Consider the following 7,312-nt stretch of genomic DNA (forward strand, 5'->3'; position numbering starts at 1 on the left):
AGAGAGGTGATAGACGCCAACGAGCCCGCGCATAGCAATCGAGGTGTAAAAAGGGCGTTGAAGGCAGGAAGCCTGGACGAAAGAGGCTACGAGGTCACCTCGAAGCGGTCTAAGAATCGGGCGCACTTGGGGCGACTACCAGTGCCAACCCCTTATCCCGCGGTGCGTCCGACACACAGAAATTTCCAAGGCGGCCAAGGAGCCTCCCCGCATAGCAATCGGGGTGTGAGGTTACGGATGCAGCATTGATAGCAATCGAGGTGGGAGGCGAAGGATGCAGAAGTGAGAGCCGAGGGATGTAGCAGAGATAGCAATCGGGGTGTGTGATGCAGAAGAGATAGCAATCGAGGTGTGCGGTGGGAAGGGCCCAGCAGCCAGAATGCATGAAGCGACGGATGAAGCAGTGATGACAACCGGGCTGTGAGGAGAGGAGGGATGCAGCCAAGAAAGCAATCAGGGCTCGAGGCAAGGGATGCATCAAGGATAGCAATCATGTTGTGAGGCGAGATTCCAAAGGCTAAACGTGAGAGGCTGCAGGGTCGACTCAGAGAGGTCTATGCATGTGAGAGGCTGAAAGCAAGGTCAACTCGGAGCGGTCTATGCATCGGGCGCGCTTGGGGCGACTACCAGTGCCACCCCTTATCCCGCGACGCGTCCGACAAAGAGAACGTTCCAAGGCGGCAGAGGAGGTTACCAGCCGAAGGATGCAGTAGCAATAACAGGTATAGTTCCGCGGCGGCCGAGAAGACTCACCGCATAGGAATCGGGATGCGAGGCGAGGATGCGGCGGGAAGGCCCCGACGGCTAAACGGAAGAGGCTGCAGGGCCGCCTCGGAATGGTCCAAGCATCGGACGCGATTGGGACGACTACCAGTGCCAACCCCTTTATCCCGCGATGCGTCCGATACACAGATAGTTCCAAGGCGGCCGAGGAGCCTCACCGCATATCAATCGGGGTGCGAGGCGAGGGATGGGGCGGGGAAGGCCCCAACGGCTAGGACGGAAGAGGCTTCAGGGCCACCTCGGAATGCTCCAAGCATCGGACGCGCTTGGGCGACTACCAGTGCCAACCCCTTATCCGCGATGCGTCCGATACACAGATGGTCCAAGGCGGCCGAGGAGCCTCACCGCATAGCAATCGGGGGTGCGAGGCGAGGGATGGGGCGGGAAGGCCCCAACGGCTAGACGGAAGAGGCTTCAGGGCCGCCTCGGAATGGTCCAAGCATCGGACGCGCTTGGGGCGACTACCAGTGACAACCCCTCATCCCGCGATGCGTCCGATACGAAGATGGTTCCAAGGCGGCCGAGGAGCCTCACCGCATAGCAATCGGGGTGCGAGGTGGGGGATGCGGCGAGATGGCCCCAACGGCTAGACGGAAGAGGCCACAGGGCCGCGTCGGAATAGTCCAAGCATCGGACGCGCTTGGGGCGACTACCAGTGACAACCCCTTATCCCGCGATGCGTCCGATACGAAGATAGTTCCAAGGCGGCCGAGGAGCCTCACCGCATAGCAATCCGGGGTGCGAGGTGGGGGATGCGGCGAGATGGCCCCAACGGCTAGACGGAAGAGGCTGCAGGGCCGCCTCGGAATAGTCCAAGCATCGGACGCGCTTGGGGCGACTACCAGTGACAACCCCTTATCCCGCGATGCTTCCGATACGAAGACAGTTCCAAGGCGGCCGAGGAGCCTCACCGCATAGCAATGGGGGGGTGCGAGGTGAGGGATGCGGCGAGATGGCCCCAACGGCTAGACGGAAGAGGCCACAGGGCCGCCTCGGAATAGTCCAAGCATCGGACGCGCTTGGGGCGACTACCAGTGACAACCCCTTATCCCGCGATGCATCCGATACGAAGATAGTTCCCAGGCGGCCGAGGAGCCTCACCGCATAGCAATCGGGGTGCGAGGCGAGGGATGCGGCGAGATGGCCCCAAAGGGTAGACGGAAGAGGCTGCGGGGCCGCCTCGGAATAGTCCAAGCATCGAACGCGCTTGGGGCGACTACCACTGCCAACCCCTTATCCCGCGATGCGTCCGATACACAGATAGTTCCGAGGCGGCCGAGGAGCTGGGGGATGCGGCGAGATGGCCCCAACGGCTAGACGGAAGAGGCTGCAAGGGCCGCCTCGGAATAGTCCAAGCATCGGACGCGCTTGGGGCGACTACCAGTGACAACCCCTTATCCCGCGATGCGTCCGATACACAGAAGTTCCGAGGCGGCCAAGGAGCCTCACCGCATAGCAATCGTGGTGCGAGGTGGGGGATTGCAGCGAGATGGCCCCAACGGCTAGACGGAAGAGGCTGCAGGGCCGCCTCGAATGGTCCAAGCATCGGACGCGCTGGGGCGACTACCACTGCCAACCCCTTATCCGCGATGCGTCCGATACACAGATAGTTCCAAGGCGGCCGAGGAGCCTCACCGAATAGCAATCGGGGTGCGAGGCGAGGGATGCGGCGAGAAAGCCCCAACGGCTAGAGGGAAGAGGCTTCAGGTCCGCCTCGGAATGGTCCAAGCATCGGACGCGCTTGGGGCGACTACCAGTGACAACCCCTTATCCCGCGACGCGTCCGATACACAGATAGTTCCAAGGCGGCCGAGGAGCCTCACCGCATAGCAATCGGGGTGCGAGCGAGGGATGCGGCGAGAAGGACCCAACGGCTAGACGGAAAGAGGCTTCAGGGCCGCCTCGGAATGGTCCAAGCATCGGACGCGCTTGGGGCGACTACCAGTGACAACCCCTTATCCCGCGACGCGTCCGATACACAGATAGTTCCAAGGCGGCCGAGGAGCCTCACCGCATAGCAATCGGGGTGCGAGGCGAGGGATGCGGCGAGAAGGACCCAACGGCTAGACGGAAGAGGCTTCAGGTCCGCCTCGGAATGGTCCAAGCATCGGACGCGCTTGGGGCGACTACCAGTGACACCCCTTATCCCGCGGACGCGTCCGATACACAGATAGTTCCAAGGCGGCGAGGAGCCTCACCGCATAGCAATCGGGGTGCGAGGCGAGGGATGCGGCGAGAGGACCCAACGGCTAGACGGAAGAGGCTTCAGGGCCGCCTCGGAATGGTCCAAGCATCGGACGCGCTTGGGGCGACTACCAGTGACAACCCCTTATCCCGCGATGCGTCCGATACACAGATAGTTCCAAGGCGGCCGAGGAGCCTCACCGCATAGCAATCGGGGTGCGAGGCGAGGGATGCGGCGAGAAGACCCAACGGCTAGACGGAAGAGGCTTCAGGGCCGCCTCGGAATGGTCCAAGCATCGGACGCGCTTGGGGCGACTACCAGTGACAACCCCTTTATCCCGCGACGCGTCCGATACACAGATAGTTCCAAGGCGGCCCGAGGAGCCTCACCGCATAGCAATCGGGGTGCGAGGGCGAGGGATGCGGCAAGAAGGACCCAACGGCTAGACGGAAGAGGCTTCAGGGCCGCCTCGGAATGGTCCAAGCATCGGACGCGCTTGGGGCGGACTACCAGTGACAACCCCTTATCCCGCGACGCGTCCGATACACAGATAGTTCCAAGGCGGCCGAGGAGCCTCACCGCATAGCAATCGGGGTGCGAGGCGAGGGGATGCGGCGAGAAGGACCCAACGGCTAGACGGAAGAGGCTTCAGGTCCGCCTCGGAATGGTCCAAGCATCGGACGCGCTTGGGGCGACTACCAGTGACAACCCCTTATCCCGCGACGCGTCCGATACACAGATAGTTCCAAGGCGGCCGAGGAGCCTCACCGCATAGCAATCGGGGTGCGAGGCGAGGGATGCGGCGAGAAGGACCCAACGGCTAGACGGAAGAGGCTTCAGGGCCGCCTCGGAATGGTCCAAGCATCGGACGCGCTTGGGGCGACTACCAGTGACAACCCCTTATCCCGCGACGCGTCCGATACACAGATAGTTCCAAGGCGGCCGAGGAGCCTCACCGCATAGCAATCGGGGTGCGAGGCGAGGGATGCGGCGAGAAGGACCCAACGGCTAGACGAAGAGGCTTCAGGGCCGCCTCGGAATGGTCCAAGCATCGGACGCGCTTTGGGGCGACTACCAGTGACAACCCCTTATCCCGCGATGCGTCGATACACAGATAGTTCCAAGGCGGCCGAGGAGCCTCACCCAGGCATAGCAATCGGGCGATCGTGCGAGGCGAGGGATGCGGCGAGAAGGACCCAACGGCTAGACGGAAGAGGCTTCAGGGCTCGCCTCGGAATGGTCCAAGCATCGACGCGCTTGGGGCGACTACCAGTGGACAACCCCTTATCCCGCGACGCGTCCGATACACAGATAGTTCCAAGGCGCCGAGGAGCCTCACCGCATAGCAATCGGGTGCGAGGCGAGGGATGCGGCGAGAAGGACCCAACGGCTAGACGGAAGAGGCTTCAGGGCCGCCTCGGAAATGGTCCAAGCATCGGACGCGCTTGGGGCGACTACCAGTGACAACCCCTTATCCCGCGACGCGTCCGATACACAGATAGTTCCAAGGCGGCCGAGGAGCCTCACCGCATAGCAATCGGGGTGCGAGGCGAGGGATGCGGCGAGAAGGACCCAACGGCTAGACGGAAGAGGCTTCAGGGCCGCCTGGGAATGGTCCATGCATCGCACGCGCTTGGGGCGGACTACCAGTGACAACCCCTTATCCGCGACGCGTCCGATACACAGATAGTTCCAAGGCGGCCGAGGAGCCTCACCGCATAGCAATCGGGGTGCGAGGCGAGGGATGCGGCGAGAAGGACCCAACGGCTAGACGGAAGAGGCTTCAGGGCCGCCTCGGAATGGTCCAAGCATCGGACGCGCTTGGGGCGACTACCAGTGACAACCCCTTATCCCGCGACGCGTCCGATACACAGATAGTTCCAAGGCGGCGAGGAGCCCTCACCGCATAGCAATCGGGGTGCGAGTCGAGGGATGCGGCGAGAAGGACCCAACGGCTAGACGGAAGAGGCTTCAGGGGCCGCCTCGGAATGGTCCAAGCATCGGACGCGCTTGGGGCGACTACCAGTGACAACCCCTTATCCCGCGATGCGTCTGATACACAGATAGTTCCAAGGCGGCCGAGGAGCCTCACCGCATAGCAAATCGGGGTGCGAGGCAAGGGATGCGGCGAGAAGGACCAACGGCTAGACGGAAGAGGCTTCAGGGCCGCCTCGGAATGGTCCAAGCATCGGACGCGCTTGGGGCGACTACCGTTGCCAACCCCTTATCCCGCGATGCGTCTGATACACAGATAGTTCCGAGGCGGCCGAGGAGCCTCACCGCATAGCAATCGGGTTGCGAGGCAGATTATTGGGAAGGGAACCCCTGGGATGCGGCTCAAGCAGTGCCCAAAGGGACTGGAATGCGGAATCACATCGAGAGACCCAAATGCTATACGAGGGCTCAAATCGAATTATCGATTTGGCCACGACATGGACGCATCGGAACGACTACCTTTGCCGAACCACTCGCAATTGCATCCATACCGAAACCAATAGACATTTCCGTTAGAGCCCTCGCATAGCATTCGGGAATCTCGCATGCCCCTCTAAATCGACCAATGCTGGCGCTCAACGAAAATCCGAGCGCTACCACCGTTCGAGCGCCAGCATGGTCGAGTTAGAGGGGCACGGGGAGAATGCTCAGTCAACACCTCCCCTATATAAGTTATTTGTCCGATTCTCGCACAACCGTAGTCTGCCTCGTCGAATCAAACAACGGTCCCAGATTCCGACTTCCGTTCCGTAGAGACCCAAAAGCTAGATGGAGGCTCGCAAGAAAAGAGAGTCGGCGCATAGCAATCGGGTTTCTCGAACGTTAGGGACCGAGCTCACTTGCGGATAGGGCAAAATCCGCCAAGCAACCCAAAAGCTAGACGGGGGCTCGAATCGAATCGCCTAGGCGGCACAACAACGACGTGTTGGATCGACTACCAGTGCCAAACCATTCAGCAAGACTAGTCTGTGTCGAGGCCGGATAGAGATTCTCAGAGAGCGCCCGTATAGCATTTAGGAGACCTGCCGCGTCCCTCACACTCGACAAATGGTGGTGCACGTTTATAAATCCGAGCGATTCCCAACCCTTTCAAGCACCAACATCGGTCGAGATAGAGGGCACGGAGGGGGCTGCGTGAGACAACACAGTCCCCTATATAAGTTATTTGTCCGATTCTCACACATCCGAAGAATGGTCATCAAATCGGACAACAGCCCAAACTTCCGACTTCCGTCCCAGAAAGCCCAAGAGCTATCTAAAACGTTCATGGCCGGAACTCGATCGCGGCTATACCAGTCCGCCAAGCAACCCAAAAGCTAGACTGGAGCTCTAGTCGAATCACCTCTGTGGCCATTGCAAGGACGTGTTGGAGCGACTACCATTGCCGAACCATTCCGCAGGTCGAGTCCATACCAGGCCGCATAGAGATTCACGATGAGCTCCTGCATAGCAATCAGGAGACTTGCCGTGTCCATCACAATCGATAAATCCTGGTGCAAGATTTTGCATCCGAGCGCTCCAACCAGTCGAGCACCAGCATCAATCGACATAAACGGGCACGGGGGGAGGATGCTCGAGAACACTACCTCCCCTATATAAGTTATTTGTCCGATTCTCAAGCAGCCGAAGTCTGGTCATCGAATCGGGTCAAAGACCACAACTTCCGACTTTACCCACAATGCAAGTCATCGAATCGAACATCGGCCCCCGAGTCGGACTCCATGCGTATGTCAGGTCATCGGACCCAAATTCCGCCTTCCTGCGCATGGCGGGCCATCAATATCAACTCGGTCATCGGACCCAAACTCCGCCTTTCTGCGCATGGCACGCCTTCAAATCGGTCATCGGACCCAAATTCCGCCTTCCTGTGCATGGCGGGCCATCAACATCAACTCGGTCATCGGACCCAAATTCCGCCTTTCTGCGCATGCACGCCATCAACTCGGTCATCGGACCAAATTCCGCCTTCCTGCGCATGCAGGTCATCGGACACAAATTCAGACCTCGCCAATATGCCTACGTATCGAATCGGTCATCGGACCCAACTTCCGACTTCATCCATACTGTAGGGTCTTTGAGGTTGGCGCGGTGCGCTCAACCGGGGAGTCGACCATCGAAGCATACACCTCCCCTATATAAGCTATTTGTCCGATTCCCACACCTGTGTAGTTTGCACCTCTGACCAGGACATCGACCCCAACTTCCGAACTCGACTGCAACGTACGGCACCAGCGCCTTGGTGGCGCACCTTGCGACGCACAGTCCCAACATTCGCCTTCCTGCACATGGCAGGTCATCGGACCCAAATTCCGACCTCGCGAGTATGCCTACATATCGAATCGGTCATCG

The sequence above is a fragment of the Cryptomeria japonica genome, unplaced genomic scaffold (assembly GCF_030272615.1).
Source record: "Cryptomeria japonica unplaced genomic scaffold, Sugi_1.0 HiC_scaffold_421, whole genome shotgun sequence".
Classification (NCBI taxonomy): Eukaryota; Viridiplantae; Streptophyta; class Pinopsida; order Cupressales; family Cupressaceae; genus Cryptomeria; species Cryptomeria japonica.